At 41.9% G+C, this 16002-nt stretch overlaps 1 long non-coding RNA gene across 1 annotated transcript; it reads right to left on the reverse strand.

Annotated features, from left to right (window-relative positions):
• Nucleotides 1-4085: 4085 nt before the first annotated feature.
• On the reverse strand, nucleotides 4086-14474 carry LOC149314185 (uncharacterized). The gene is made up of 3 exons (XR_016281109.1): nucleotides 14359-14474; nucleotides 7990-8067; nucleotides 4086-4226 (listed from the first exon to the last, which is right to left on the reverse strand). It is a non-coding gene; the product is annotated as an uncharacterized LOC149314185 (long non-coding RNA).
• Between the last annotated feature and the right edge of the window lie 1528 nt (nucleotides 14475-16002).

Consider the following 16002-nt stretch of genomic DNA (forward strand, 5'->3'; position numbering starts at 1 on the left):
TGTGAATGGAATAGATCAGGAGTAGGCAATCTTTTTGAGCCGGGGGCCGGGTTGCTGTCCCTCAGACAACTGGAGGGCCGAAGCCAAAAAATAAATAATTAAATAATTTTTTTAAAAAAAAATTTCAAATGGAAGACACTTTTTTAAAAAAAATGGAGGACACACGAAAAAATTTGCTGATTTTTTTAAAAATGTTAATATCAATGCATGTTTCTGAGGCTTCTATAGACAATTGCCTCCCAAAGGCCCCGGCGGCAATCGGCGGCAGGACCGGGCTGGGGCCAGTCCCAAGGCCTCGCCGGGCCGCATCCGGCCCGCGGGCCGCAGGTTGCCTACCCCTGGAATAGATAGTCTTTGGTTTGGTCCCGCATGAATCTTTTTGCTTGTTAAAATCATCATATTTAGAGTTACCAAGTCTCATAGTCTGGACTCTCGTTTCCAATCTCAGGGTGAGAACACTGCCTTAAAAACTGTGTGTATATGCAGATATTTTCCTCATTTATTGGATTTGGTCTTTTCTATTTGAATGGCATATGGTGTGTAATTATGGTTGATGCTTAATGCATCATGCCTATGACATCACTAGAGGCTACTCTCTGTAACATCATCTTTGTAACATCAAAAAGGCCCGGCCCCAGGACATCATAAGGGGTAATCCTTAGGTAGCAAGTTTTGGACTGGAAATCTCAGGGCCTAGGAAAGTCTAGAAATGGCAACATTAAATGTACTGCATTTTTGCAAATCCTTCTGCCCACTTTGATATTTGTGCAGTTGTCAGCCTCATCATGTAGATCATGAAGGCCAAGGCCCATTACAAACGGGCACCCTAGAACGGACTCAGTCCGTGCTAGGGTTAGAAAGGGGCGTCTCTTCCAGACGCCCCTAACCCTAGCACGGACTGAGTCCGTAACAAGTGACGGCGGCTGTTCCACATGGCTGCCGCCATTTTGACGTAACAGACGCTCTGCGTCCGCACATCACGCAGCGGAAGTGATGCCGCAAGTGCGCGACTAGCGCCTCGCGGTGTCTCTTCCAGGCTGCAAGAAGGAGTGCGATTTTCATGCTCCTTCTTTGCTGCGTCCGGGAACCACGCCGTTTGGCTGCTGCGGTTCCCGGACGCAGCAACCGGCAGCGGCAGCAGACCACCGCAATCTAGTGGTCTGTAACGCGCCCAAGTTTCAGATTACTAGCCCAGTGGGTGCCATTTTTATAAGCAATATAATTTGAACTTGAGGATAGGTTATTGGTGTTTTGCCTCTTTAATCATGTTGTTGAATTTCGTGGCAAAATCTCCCACTGGCAACTCTTGGGATTTATATAGGCTAGAGATGGACATGCTAACTATGCTTGTAGTCAACATGAGTACACAGACCAGCCTTGAGAAATCGCAACACTTTTTAGAAATATACTACAACCAAAAATGTAGAAAATAGTTTGTTTTTATTTAAAATATTTTTACTCTCCAGGTTTACAAAGTAGAGCTGCTGGTGATCATAGTAAATTAATAAACAACATATTAATAATAATAATATTAATAATAATAACAATAATAACAATATTATAATAATAACAATTTAATAATATTAACATTCATACATAAATAGGTTCATCAGCTATAATAGAAATCAAATGGCTTTTATCCTTTTTTAGTGCTCGGCACCATCTTAAAGGTACATTTGGTATGAATACATTGCACTGAGTCATTTTCTCCATTCTGTGTTTAGCCACTCATACATACATATGTATGTACATACACACACAACCCTCCTGGAAATGCATACCTGTAACTTGTACATTTCTTTTCCTCACAGACAGACGCATTCTTAAGGCTTAAATCCTCATGAATGGATCTGCTGAATCAAATGTTGGATTCTGAGTGAAAGCCCATTGATTCAAGGGCTCTACCCTTTCTGGGACTGCCTATAGGATTCATGCTCTAAGGCTCAGCCCTGTGCCCACTTACTTAGGAGTGCTTCTGAGTAGACATATATAGGATTACACTGTGAGAAACCCATGTTTTCAGACCAAGGTATGTGGGCTGAGAACACCTCCCATATAGACACACAGACTCTGTCCCTGCACTGTAACTATCCTTCCCTTTATATACATCTGATCTTTCAAACAAAGACCAACCACGCATACAGACGAAACCTTTATGTACACATGCAGAAGCCACAGTGCCCTCTACAGTGAGAGGTTTGTATGTATGTGTCTATGCACTCTGTGTGTCTCCTCAACTGCAAGAAACATCAAGCTCCTCCAGATAGGTGAGCAGCTCCTGGGTTAGGGGGGCTCCTTTGGTGACCTCATCCCATTCTGAATCATTGAAGGACCAGGAGATTCTGCAGTGGCCTGTACATGGAGCTGGAGGCTGTTGCTAGAAAAGAAAGCAAGGATGTGAAGAAAGAACATAAGAAGCAAATGCAAATTCAAGATTTCAATGGATTATGTCTAAAGTAAATGGAAGTAGAAAGAAATTTGATTTTTGTTGCTTCATATGTAAACTATTACATTCTAACCACAGTTCCCTGTGCCCTAACCCTCTAACTGCTGCACACTTTGATTCATTTGTATCTGCTCTCTCCAGCAGCAGCAGCTGAAACAGCAAACCAAAAGCTCTCCTGACCAACCCCAGTTCTGACACAGTGGCATAAGCTGCCAGGAAAAGGTAATGAAGAGAAAAGGGAAATGATCAACACCTCACAGACATCCTCCATCAGGGAAGGAAATGCAGGCAGGAAAGAAAAGAGAGTGATAAACACAGAGAAGGGGATGGGGAGGGGAGTCGTCTGAAGGGCAGCCAGCCCTGATCCTTCTCCTCCCCTCTGATGCAGGCAAGTGTGCACCTACACACATTTCTCCAGTGATAAACAAATGGAAACATGTGGCTATATATACACATTTTGCCAAAAAATTAAAAATAAAAATAGACAGTACCACTTGGCCAGAATCCTGTACGGGAATTATATATATGCAGAATGATCAGATGTGCTCCTTCTCCAGGATATGTTCAACCTTCTGTCCAGGAGAAATTTCAAAATGTCCTCAATCTTCAACATGGTTAAGAAGCATTACATTGTTTTTATATGATTTTAGTTTTTATTTAGTAATGTTCTACATTTTATTGCTGTGCCTTGTCCCCTTTCGCAGAGGACATCTGGTCACCCTGCATATGTGTAATTATGGTGCTACACACCAAATCCCACTCCATTTCCCCCAATCCCCACATACCAGGGAGCAGCCTCTGTGATCAATGGGGGTCTGTTCCCCTGTCACTTGGGAAATAGCTGACTGCCATTTCCACCTGCTACTGTGAGTGATCTCCAGTGCAACAGGCAGAATCAGGGTCCATATCACAATTCTGCTTTGTGCCAGAGATCGCTCACTCAAGCCAATTCCTTCCCGATCGTAGCTGCTGCTGCCCAGTAAGTGGAAATGTGTGAACTTTGATAGTCCCTACATAGCCCCTAAACCTGGGGCTATATAAGAATCATAAAGCTGGAAGAAACCACAAGAGCCATCCAGTCCAACTCCATTCTGCCATATAGGAACACAGAATTGAAGCACCCCGACAGATGGCTATCTAGCCTCTGTTTAAAAACCTCCAAAGAAGGAGACTCCACCAGTCTCTGAGGGAGTATGATTCACTGTCAAACAGCAATTACTGTCAGGAAGTTCCTCCTAATGTTGAGCTGATATCACTTTTCCTGTAGTTTGAACCCATTGCTCCAGGTCCTGGTCTCTGGAGCAGCAGATAACAAACTTGTTCTATCCTCAGTATGACACCCCTTCAAGTATTTAAACAGTGCTATCATATCACCTCTTAATCTTCTCTTCTCCAGGCTAAACATACACAGCTCCCTAAGTCTCTCCTCAAGAACATGGTTTCCAGACCCTTTACCATTTTGGTCGCCCTCCTCTGGATAGGATCGTGAAGGGGGGAAATATGCCAAAAGTAGACTTTGGAAAAGGTACTTTGAGACCACAAGATGTAGAATTCATACCCTGATAGTATAGTAATGAGAAGGTTGTAAAGAGGCTGCAGACACTTATTTTTAAAACATGAATAGTTCTTTTACCTTCATTTTCTTGATGGCATTTTCTAGCTGGTTGAGGTATTTCTGGCAATATTTAAAACTAGTTTGGAACGTGCTGTACTCCTTGATTGTTCCTGCCAAATACTGAAAGCATTTGGTGTACTGGCACAGTCTTGTGTCAATGGTGTCCTGTTTAACACAAGCAAGAGAAGGCACTAAACAAATGCATGTCCTGGACAAAGTGCTTTCTATAAACCCTTATAGGTAAAATCTGTAAAAATGCAACACACTAACAGTGCAGTCCTGACACAAAGATGTTCTGGCTGTAGGGGGCATTCCCACTTGGCAGATAAAACGGATTATATTGGAGCGATTCTGATTTGGATTATGTTCCGGGAATAATTCGAATTTTTCCCATCGTTTCCATTACCAAAAGGGGCAAATTACCTCGATTCATTTAAACCTTGTTTTCGTTTCCATTTATTTTAAATCGCTTTATTTTAAAGCAGATTAACTTGCTCCCTGTTCCCATTTGTGTCCACAAGCTGTCAATCAAGTGCATAGGCTTCAGACGTCACAAGTCTTGGGTTTTTTTTTTGGGGGGGGGGGGCAGCCAATGAAAATTGACTCCATCCAAGGCTCTTCTGTTGTGTCTCCCCAGACTAGAAGGAGGCTTGGCAAATCGGATCAAGGAGGAGAAGGCAGCGGGCTTCATTAATGGAAAGAGAATCTTTGGGGAAGAGAGAAGGCTTGATTCCCTCCCCCCTCAGATCCCTGGACGTCCAGGCTCTCCATTCCCCAAAATCGCTTTTCCTCCCCCATTGTTCCTTGGGCTGTTTGGAAGGAGCCTCCTTTCCCAAAAATCGCTTTGCCTCCCCCATTGCTCTCTGGGCTGTCTGAGGAGCGATCAAGCAGGCATGTACTGCAAAGCCCATCCCATAGTTCCTCTGGAATGAGCCTCCTTTCCCAAAATCGCTTTGCCTCCCCCATTGCTCTCTGGGCTGTCTGAGGAGCAATCAAGCAGGCATGTACTGCAAAGCCCATCCCATAGTTCCTCTGGAATGAGCCTGCTTTCCCAAAATCGCTTTGCCTCCCCCATTGCTCCTTGGGCTGTTTGGAGGGCGATCAAGCAGGCTTGTCCTGCAAAGCCCATCTGCTGCTCTGGCGCTCAGGCAGAGGTGAAAAAAGAAAAAAAAATAGTTTAAAAATGGTGTTCAATGGCTCTCCTCACACATCGGTCTATGAATGAGGAGCAGAGGGGAGGTTGCAATCCACTGGGGGAAAGTCTATGCGAATTGAAGAAAATGGCGCTGGCGATGCAGAAAGAGACCAAAGAGGGTGACACCCCCAGGTCAGCCCCTTGAGCGCTACTCCTCCCATCTCCAGGTTCCCGAATCAGACACCCTTTCGTTCCCATTCGGATACAGCGAATTGTACCCCACTTTCAAAAATAACTCGCATTATAAACTACTATTTTTTTAAACCGAATTATAGGCTGATAATCCGGTTTAAACATTTTAATTCGATTCTAATTCAAGATGCTGTGGGAACGAATGAGGGATAATGGAGATTAAATTCGAGCTTCAGTGGGAACGATGCACCCTAAATTCGGATCATGACCCGCTTTATAGCTAAGTGGGAACGATCCCCTAGTTTTTCCCTAGCCCTTGCATTCAAAGTGGCTTACAAATGTTATAACACATAGAGGCAAAATTTCACACCAGGAGAAGCATACAAAAGTTAAAATACACCAATATTTTGATATTGTTATCAGAAACTTATGAATAAAGAAATTTTGGAAACACATCCATTAAAAAAATCAAGAAGCAGAGACAACAGAGCACATTATCAAAAACGTATGATTAAGTGCAAACCTCTTCTGCTGGCAGAAATACTCTACTGGCAGAACCTTTGAATGATCTCAGTGTGGGCAGAGCAACCTCCTGGCAGAACTGCTTTACTAGCTAAACTCTACTGGTAAAAGAGACAAAATCAGGGCAAAGAAAGGGGAGGGGGAGCCTAGTTATGACAGGCTGAATCATCCTCCAGCCCAAATCAAGGTGAATATAATTATCAGTCCCTTTAGGCTGAAATAGGTTTACATTCAGTACAACTTCAGCTAGCCTAGCATCATCTCAGCTGGCCCTCAGCCATCTTTGCCACTCAGGGTCTATCCACACTGCAGAAATAAATCCGGGTTGACACAACTTTAACTACCATGGCTCAATGCTACTGAATTCTGAGAATTGCAGTTTGTTGTTTCAGCAGAGCTCTCTGACAGAGAAGCTGAAATATCTCACAAAACTGCAATTCCCAGAATTCGATAGCACTGAACCACAGCAATTAAAGTGGTGTCAAGCAGGATTATTTCTACAGTGCGGATGCAGCTATAGATATCTCTCCTTCGACCTACTAGTTGTCTTACCATCTTTACACTCTACCACAGGTATCCCTTTGGAAATTAATTATCATTTCGTTGGTTGACTAAGACTATTAAACTGTTGACAGGACAGAACCACTGTGATTTTAAAAGAGACTGATGAGGGGGCATGTGGGCAATATCAAGGTTTGCTACAACTGCAGTGTCTTCTCTTCTCCATAAGACCAGCTGAAAAGGTCAAACAAGATGTTAAGAGGAATGTCTATTAACTTCATTTAACACCCTTTCCCTCTTGTAATGAATTTATTCAGAAATGTGTTCTTCAACACTCAGACATACAAAGTAAGCCCATGCTTACATACTAATGTCTAATCACAAAATAAATTACATTATACAAAATACATACACAGTATGGGGGTACACAGTTTGGGGAAATCACATTTCCCCAACTATTTGAGGGAGTACTTCTTCTAAATAAATGTTATGTACATGGTCTAATTCAACCATTTGCTAGTTGTATAACTACGTTATGGAAGTGGTAGCCAGTAACTTTTATGTCAGGGGGTGGATTCAGTCAGGATCTCATTCCAGACTTTAAGGTGCTATCCAGAGTACTTGACCTTATTCACAAGATATATTCAGTATGGAGGCACTATGAAATAGAATATCAGGGCCTAAATCTGCTTCAGCATGGCTCATTGATTTATTTGGAGGGAGGATTTGAAGAAGGATTCAGTGTATCTGTTTTAAGCTACTCTGAAGACTTCAAGTCAAAAGCAAGAAATAATTTGAATAAATAAAACTGAAACCCCTTTCCTATGTCAATACTAAACAGGTCAATCCAGAGTCCTGTCTTGCACTGCAACTGGTATTTCTACAAGTTATCCTCTTTCACTTTTTAGACTTGCCATATTCAAACACAGTTTCAAAGCCCAACAGCCCACAAGTACATAAGCACACAGCTACAGAAGAGGGGCTCTATTTACCCATTTTAACGTGCTCAGTGTTAACTCCCTTCCTTAGGGTGCTTCCAAATGGAGGACTCCCAGCACCTCCGTTTGAAAGGCATTGTCCAGCTATTCCATTTTCCTCCCTTTTCCATGCCTTTTCACTACTAAGAAAAAAGAATGAAGAAGCATGGGGAAACGAGAGGCTCAGATACCAAAGGCTCACCCACCGATGACATTCTCTGGGGAAATTTTGTGACTGAGGGAGGTCAATAGCACAATAAAAGCTTGATCTGGAGGCACTGTTGCTTTATATTTTAAAATCCCTTCAAACATGCTCCTGTTGGTTCAGAGAGATGAAGTAAGAACTGAAAGGATTAATATTAAATATTAAAGATGTGGCACACATTCAGATGTTTGGGATAGCAGGGATTGGCAAAGTGTGGCCTTCCAGGTGTTGTTTCTCTTCAACTCCTAGAAATCCTAACTGGAACAGGGTATGATGAGGAATGCTGGGAGTCATTAACTCCCTCAAAGTTAATGACACAATTTAGTGGCCATGCCATCTGACAATGGTTATCACTCTGCTAGGACACCTCTTGCATTTCAACAAATGTTTCCTTACCAGATCCGTGGACAGATCCCTGACACCAGTATTGCTCAGGGTACACACAGGTCCTCTCCTACCACCATAACCCTCATCCTGCAAAATTCAAAGAAAACAAAATGCTCAGAAAGCGAATGCTCCAAAAATGACAGTGGAGTTTATCAGATAAGGGAAATTGGAAGTATAATCCAATGGCAATCCAAATGCAATCATGGGATTTAATATTATTGCGTGATAGACTACCACACGCAATGGGAAGTCAGTCCAAACGCAATCATGGGGTTTCACGTTATTGCATGACAGACTACCACATGCAATTTTGGGCAATGGCAAGCTATTTTCGGGCAATGGGAAGTCAGTTCAAACGCAATTCAAATTCACGTAAATTCGCTGAACTAGCGAATTCACGTGAATGCGTTCTGGCCCCGCTTTCTTTTCATTTGAAATTAAGAGAAATTCTTCCCGTGTGATAAACTCCAGTATGTTTTAAACTGAAGGGTGAAAGGAGAGAATGAGATACTTTGTATGGTCCTACAGAATTGGTCAGCATGTAGCTCCCAGCAGCCCTGACCAACATAGCCAGTAGTGAAGGGCATTGCAGTTCAACAATATTTGGATGGCCACACAATTCCTACTCTTGACATTTGAACTGTTCAACTCCTGCAGCAATGTCCCTGCCTCTCCTTTTCTTCTTGTTCAGCTTCTCCAAAAGGAAACAAAGATCCTGACAGCCTCCATCCACTTCTGATTGATTGTTTGCCTCCCCAAGACTGCTTCCCAACCACATTTTGGTTGACTTCCAGTAGTCATGCTGAATTCTGAATCTGGAATTCAGTCGAGATACAAAGGGATCTTGTAGCACCTTTGAGATCAGCTGAAAGAAAGAAGTTGGTAGCATAAGCTTTCACAGACTTAAGTCTGCTTCATTCCATGGACCTGATGAAGTAGACTCAAGTTTACAAAAACTTATGCTACCAGTTTTTTTCTCGCTCTCAGTTACTCAAAGGTGCTGCAAGATCCCTTTGCATATCAAACCAGACTAACATGGCTATGTCTTTGAATTCAATCAAGATAGTTAGTATACCTGGACCCTTGTGTGTTCACAAGGGTCCTGGGCTGTTTTTGGCAGTTTTGGGGGATAAGTGCCAGTTCTTAGAGAGCATAAAAGTTTTGTGCACAAGAAGGAGAAAGGCCAGTGGTGAGCAATGATGACTGGACATGCTCAGTACCCGCAGAATGCAGGCTACCTGTCAGAGATGGGGGCAAAAGACCAAATAGAATTAGGAACAGAATAGATTCTCCCAAGCTGGAGCTCACCTCACTGCAACATTTTGTTGTAGAACCCATTTGTGGCTTTCCTATTGAGCCCTTGAAAAATAAAAATGTCCCATTTTATCAGTTTGCCTTTTCACCACCACCGCACCTAAACTAAGTATCACTACACACTTTGTGAGGAACAAAGCAGAAAAGCCTCATAAACTCAGAATATTGAGACTCATAGGGTAGCATCAAACCAAAGTCCAAAATCCAGTTTATATGTGGAATGAGTAAAGATCATAGAATCATAGAGTTAGAAGAGACCACAAGGCAAGGGCCATCCAGTCCACCCCCCTGCCATGCAGGAAATCACAATCAAAGCATCCCTGATAGATGGCCATCCAGCCTCTGTTTAAAGACCTCCAAGGAAGGAGACTCCACCACAATCTCTGAGGAAGGAGTGTGTTCTACTGTCGAACAGCCCTTACTGTCAGGAAGTTCCTCCTAATGTTGAGGTGGAATATCTTTTCCTGTAGCTTGCATCCATTGCTCTCCATGTCCTGTTCTCTGGAGCAGCAGAAAACAAACTTGCTCCCTCCTCAATATTACATTCCTTTAAATATTTAAACAGGGCTATCATATCACCTCTTAACCTTCTCTTCTCCAGGCTAAACATCCCCAGCTCCCTAAGTCATTCCTCATAGGGCATGGTTTCCAGACCCTTCACCATTTTAGTCACCCTCCTTTGGACACACTCCAGTTTCTCAATGTCCTTTTTGAATTGTGGTGCCCAGAACTGGACACAGTATTCCAGGTGCCGTCTGACCAAAGTAGAGTACAGTGGCACTATTATTTCCCTTGATCTAGACACTATACTTTTATTGATGCAGCCTAAAATTGCATTGACCTTTTTAGCTGCCACATCACACTGTTCACTCATGTTCAACTTGTGGTCTACTTGGACTCCTAGATCCCTTTCACATGTAGTCTCATTCAGCCAGGTATCCAATAGAGCCAGGATCTCAAATAGAGTCACCATTCCTCAACTTCTGATGTCATAATAGCTTTTGCTTATGTTGAGGATCTGATACATCATCTTCAACAGGCTAAGGAAAGAGTGCTCCCCCACATCAGATGAACTAGAAACCTTAGAGTATAGCAGAAATAATATCCTATGGCAGTGGTGTATTCAAGTCTTTTACTCCAAGGAGATTATCACACAACATTTTAATGTGAGAATAAGTTGTTAGAAATCTGAATCTGCAATTTTTTTTTATTGCACAAAGCAATGACTGTCCCATACTCAACCTCTAATTCCCTTGTTCTCCTAGCATTTTTTGTTTTTTGTTTTTTCATTTACAGGAGGAACCCGTGAATTAGCATTATAGTCAAGTCAAGTCTCAAGTTGAGTCTCAAGACTGGGAGCCAACTTTAACAGGGAAAAAAAGGAGGCAGAGTGTGTTTCTTGTCAGGGAACAACAAACATGTTAAACAAGGGGATTGAGGCCTGCATTGCAGTCTGTGCTCACTACACATAAAAAGAGCCTTCTAAAACCTTTTGAAAGGTTTAGATGGATCCTTCCACCTCAAGCCCAATGCATTTGTATTTCCCCTCCAAAAAATGTGGCCTGTATTCTGGAGGCAGATCTAGCCTCCTGCTCAAAGTGAATGACACGACACCAGCAAGTCAGTCACTAAAAATATACCAGTCACAAGTAGAGTCAAGTCAGAGCATCATTTATTGCTAAGTCAAGCCCAAATCAAGTCACTGAAGTAACTTGAGCCTGACTTGAGTCCAAGTCAATTGACTCAAATGTACATCACTGTCCTTTGGAGTTAGCAGTTTGGGATATTCACTTGAATCCTCTGATAGCACAGTGGTTACTACACATTCGCTGGGATTAGGAGTAAAGGACCCCCATGAATGTGGAAAAACTACAAATAAAAAACCACTATTCCCTTTACCTGAGAGAACATTTCTCTAGGAATCTCCAGTGCATTTCTATGATCATTATCTGCCAGAAGCTGATCATAGAAGTTTATCACACGAAAGGGATCCTGTGCAAAAATGGGATTTAAAGTGAAAACCCCCCGCAAAAGTGGAGTTATTCTTAGATGACGTCCAGGTTAATCCAACATTAACCCAGACAGAAAGTAGAAAAGACAAGCAAAAGGGCAATTGATTTTCAGATGACGTTGCTGTTAAGGTGCATTAACACGACATTAACCTGGCTAGAAAGTAGACAAAATGCAATTCTTTTTATTTCCGGAAAATCCTGAAAGTAAAAAGAATCATGTTTTGTTGCCTTCCAACCAGTTTAATGTTGCATTAACCCTGATATGTCTGAAAATCAATCACACATTTGCGCATCGTTTTAGGGTTTTTTCAGGTTTTAAATTTCGTTTTAAATCCCATTTCTGCATGGGATGCCTCCCATGTGATAAACTTCATGGAATCATACTGGAATACCTACAAATGCCTAGCGAAGTGTTTTCTCTAGGAGCTTCTAGATTTTCCAGCACAACTCTATGGTCAACTTTTGGCAGAGTTGCACTGGAGGACCCAGAGATTCCTAAAGAAAACATATTAATCAAAACCGTAAATAATCAAAGCTACAAAAGTCAAAGCCGCAAATATAGAGGGCCAACTTTATACATCCTATAAACAACCCAAGCCCCTTTCACACTATTATACTGTTATGATTATAATATTATGATTGTAATATTATGATGTTATTATGATTATGATGATTTCATAACAGTGTTTAAGTGCTTGATTCCATACTATGTAATCCTGGGATGTGCAGTTTAGGGAGGGGCCGTGGTGTCACTAAGGGGTCTTGGGAGTTACTGCCTCACCTGGTGATACCTTAGACTGGATGACCTGAGGTGTCATCCAGTGGGGTGGTAACTCTCAAAATCCCCATGGCTGCCACCCCCTGCCAGCCAGGGCATGCTGCTGCCAACCAGTTGTGGCTGCTAGTGGTAGTTCCTTCTGGGCCTGGCAGTTCCTTCTGGGTCTGGAGGGGCTAGTGACTGAATGGGCAAAAGGCTGCTGGTGGCGGGAGCAGCCCACCTCCACCAGGAGCCACTGGTGCGAAGGAGCTGCCTTCCAGATCTGGTGGGTCTCCTAGCCAGGCGAAAAAGCAAGTCTCCTCCCTTTCCTGCCCATCCAGCAGCTCCACCAGACCCAGAAAGCTTGTGGGGCAGCATTAGCAGCCTATTCCTACTGGTGGAAAGGGACTGCCTTCTGGGTCTGGTGGGGGGTACTGGCCAAACGGGAAAGAGAGTTGCCTTCCTCTGCTGCTGGCTCAGCAGCTTTGCCAGACCTGGAAACATATGTTGAATAGACGAGGGGAGTATTAAAAAAATTATCCACACTAGGTGTCAAATATCCTAAGTATGCCACTAGGGAGAGATATTTAAAATTCCAAGAAAAAAATTAAATAATATAAAAATAAAGTTTTAAATTTTAAATTTTAATTTTTAAACTTTTTTCCTAAAAAACGATGTCTTTCCTTTCTCCTCCCACTTAACCCCACTTATACCATCTCTTCTGCTGAGTGCCTGAGTAGGAAGCCACAACTTGTTTCAGTCCAAAAGCAGATGTTTGGGGAGCAGTCATGTCACACACCCCTTAGAGTGTCACCTGGTGCAGTCTGCACCTTCAACACTGATGCCCCTATGCCAGCTTAAACCTGTTCAATACTGAACACAATTTTACATAGCAATTCATACAGCCACTGAGCTAAAATATCTCAGTACAGTTGGCCTTCCTTTTTCACAGGGAATCCGTTCCGCCCCCCCTCCCCTGCAGAAACAGAGGCTCGTGCTTATTCAAGCCCTATAGGCTTGAATAGAGTGCACACCCAGGCATGTGCCCCATTGCAAATAGTGGAGGTCACCCCTCTGCATATATTCAAGGGTGCCGATCTGAGATCCATGCATTAAAAGGAGCGATTGTATATGTCAATTCCTACCCTAGCCCTCAACACTAGTAATGTAGCATCTGCGGACAACACCAGGGAAACCTCTTTTCAGTGGCACAGAGATGGGCATGCTCCAGCTGTGGAAGAGCTATTTTCATCAAAGGTATTTTTTAAAGTAATAGTTGTGTGTTCATATAGACACGTGATCCTGTCTTTTGGACACACAGTGATTCTCATCCCGGCTTCTGCAAGTTATGGCACACCAGAAATAAAAATTGTCCCCAAATATATATATATATATTTGCAATACAAGTTCAGTTGTTTAACCATTGTTTCTAAGCTTTGATAACAGTTTTAGGGACTTTTCTTCGTTTTAATTCAGATCTTTTTTTCCTGCGGTGGGCAAGACAATAAAACTCCTAAGATACTGATGTGTGTATTTGCAACTCTGTATTGACTTCCTCCTTTAAAAACAATCAGTTTCACAATCTGAATGCCAGGATTGTCTGTACTAGAGAAGCTACTACTCATAAATCTTTTGAATGGGAATATGGACATTTCTTTCTAAATGCCCTATTTTCAGTTCCTCTTATAACCTGTCAGGCAGCAATGGCATATCTGGTAACAGCCAGATGTGATATTTGAGGTAACGGGAAATTATTTCCAGTCACTACAACAGCATTTTCACATACACACACTTTCTCAAGGTGCCCCTCCCCCCAAAAAAGAATTTAGGGACAAAAGTGGCCCTCTCAAATCTATTTTTCTTGGAAGAAGTGGAGAGTAACACGAGGGGGCTCCCAAAGTCTCTAGTAGCATTCAAGGGCCACAAGGGGTTCACCAAATGACCCCATGCAGCTTACCAACTGCATGATTTCCATCCCTGGTTTATGAAATTAAGCGGGCACAGAGTTCATCAAATCATTTATGGCCTGGAACAGCAAGCACAAACACTTAGCATTGTTCTACTCACTTCTTGTTTTAGCCATGCAGAAAGCACAGTTCTTGGGAGAGCTTGAAAAAAGCATTTAGAAAATAATGTCCAGAACACCCCAGCCATCATGACTAGTGCTGGGAGATGCAGTCTAAAAATCAGCTTTCCCAAAGTGTTGTAATCTAAGAAGCATCTTTTCGAAGATATAGTTCCCGGACAAAGAAAATGAGAGTAAGACAGACAAGGGTCTGCCATTCTCCTACATACCACAAAGGACTTGTACAAATCTCTCAGGCTCTTCTTCAACCGATTAATAATGGCGACAGTATTGGGCAATTCCTCAGCACATATGGGTCCAGGTTCATTAGGGCACCCCTGGCCTAAAGTCCAGAGGACTGTCATCATGGACAACAGGGATATGAATCTGTGCTGTCCTGTAAGAAAATGAAGATTATTAGCACTAAGACAAATTACCACTAAGCAATACTGGACACATTTCCCTGGAAATAAGTTCAATTGCATTCAGTCAGAACTGTTCCTGGAATTATGCATTCCACAGGACTGTAGCCTTAATGATATTAATTGCACACAAAAAAGTGAAAATGGAAATATCCAGGAACTCTCATATTTTCTAATATGATAGGTTACTGACAGTAATAGAAAACTACACTAATAGAATATTGAGAAAAAAATTAATAATTGCAATTTTGAAAGGTGTATGTGTGTAGGCACCATTTTCCAATGCTTTGGAGGAACTCTTTAATTAGATTGCTTACTCGCAAAGTTTTCAATTTTATTTTATTTTGGTCATGCCAGTGCTACACTATCTTCTGCTAGTGTCTACAAAAAAAAAAAAAAAAACAGGAGATGGGAGAAGAAATAAATAAGTTTAAACATTAGGCCAGACATTGTTCCCATTCTTTTCTGTTTCTTTCCCCAGTTCTTCCTTTTTGCTATCATCTAATATGAAGAACAGTTATGGAGAACTTAGAAACGTGCATATTTTTGTGGCATGATAGCTGTGTCCGTGGAGGTAATGAATTTGCTGGGATTTTAGTCTGAATTTTAAAGACTAGTGCAGCTATCTTTGTGTTGGCTTTTACTGTAATATTAGAAGATATTAAGTCGGAAATACTACTTTTGAGTATTCTGCAAAGAAGTAGGGTTTTTACATAGAATCATAGAGTTGGAAGAGACCGCAAGGGCCATCCAGTCCAACCCCCTGCCATGCAGGAGAAGACACACATCATAGAATCATCAGGTCCTGTTGCAAAACACTTCTTGTGAAAACTACACTCATAAAACTACAAAGCCAGACATTTTGAGTGGCAATCAGTACTCAAAAACAACAGCAACTTCAACAGTTTTATAAAAAGATGGACATGATCATTTTTGATGGAAAACATGAGCTGAAAAATCCAAAATGTGCTCGCTAGACAATGGGTGGCATCCAGAACTCACCCATTTAAATTAAAAAGATAAATTAACTGTGATCAGCTTCTTCTTTAATATTATCAGCAAACCAATCCAATACAACCAAGAACTGTAAGTAAAACAATAAAACAGCAACAAATTTTCACATATTAATCAATTTAATTTTTTTTCATTCAGGATTTTGTTTATGTCAGAACATTTTATAACATTTCATGTTTTAAAAAAATCAAAGCAATTTGGGGTAAAAACAGATACAATGAAACAAATAGCTAGAAATAAATAAAATCAATAAAATGGGGGGGGAGGTACGTATCTCAGTTTTATTACATTTTTAATTCTAAATTTTCTTGAGTGCTCTCAATTTATCATACAGTGCACCTGCAACATACACAGGAGCAATATACGTGGCTTTCAGCATATGCTGAAAGCCGCCCCGGAAGAAGGCATGGTGCACCCTAGAAGAAGTAATGGGGCATG

Source organism: Sceloporus occidentalis, unplaced genomic scaffold (genome assembly GCF_023333645.1).
Source record: "Sceloporus occidentalis isolate IW3139 unplaced genomic scaffold, rSceOcc1.0.p SCAF_4, whole genome shotgun sequence".
Taxonomy (NCBI): domain Eukaryota; kingdom Metazoa; phylum Chordata; class Lepidosauria; order Squamata; family Phrynosomatidae; genus Sceloporus; species Sceloporus occidentalis.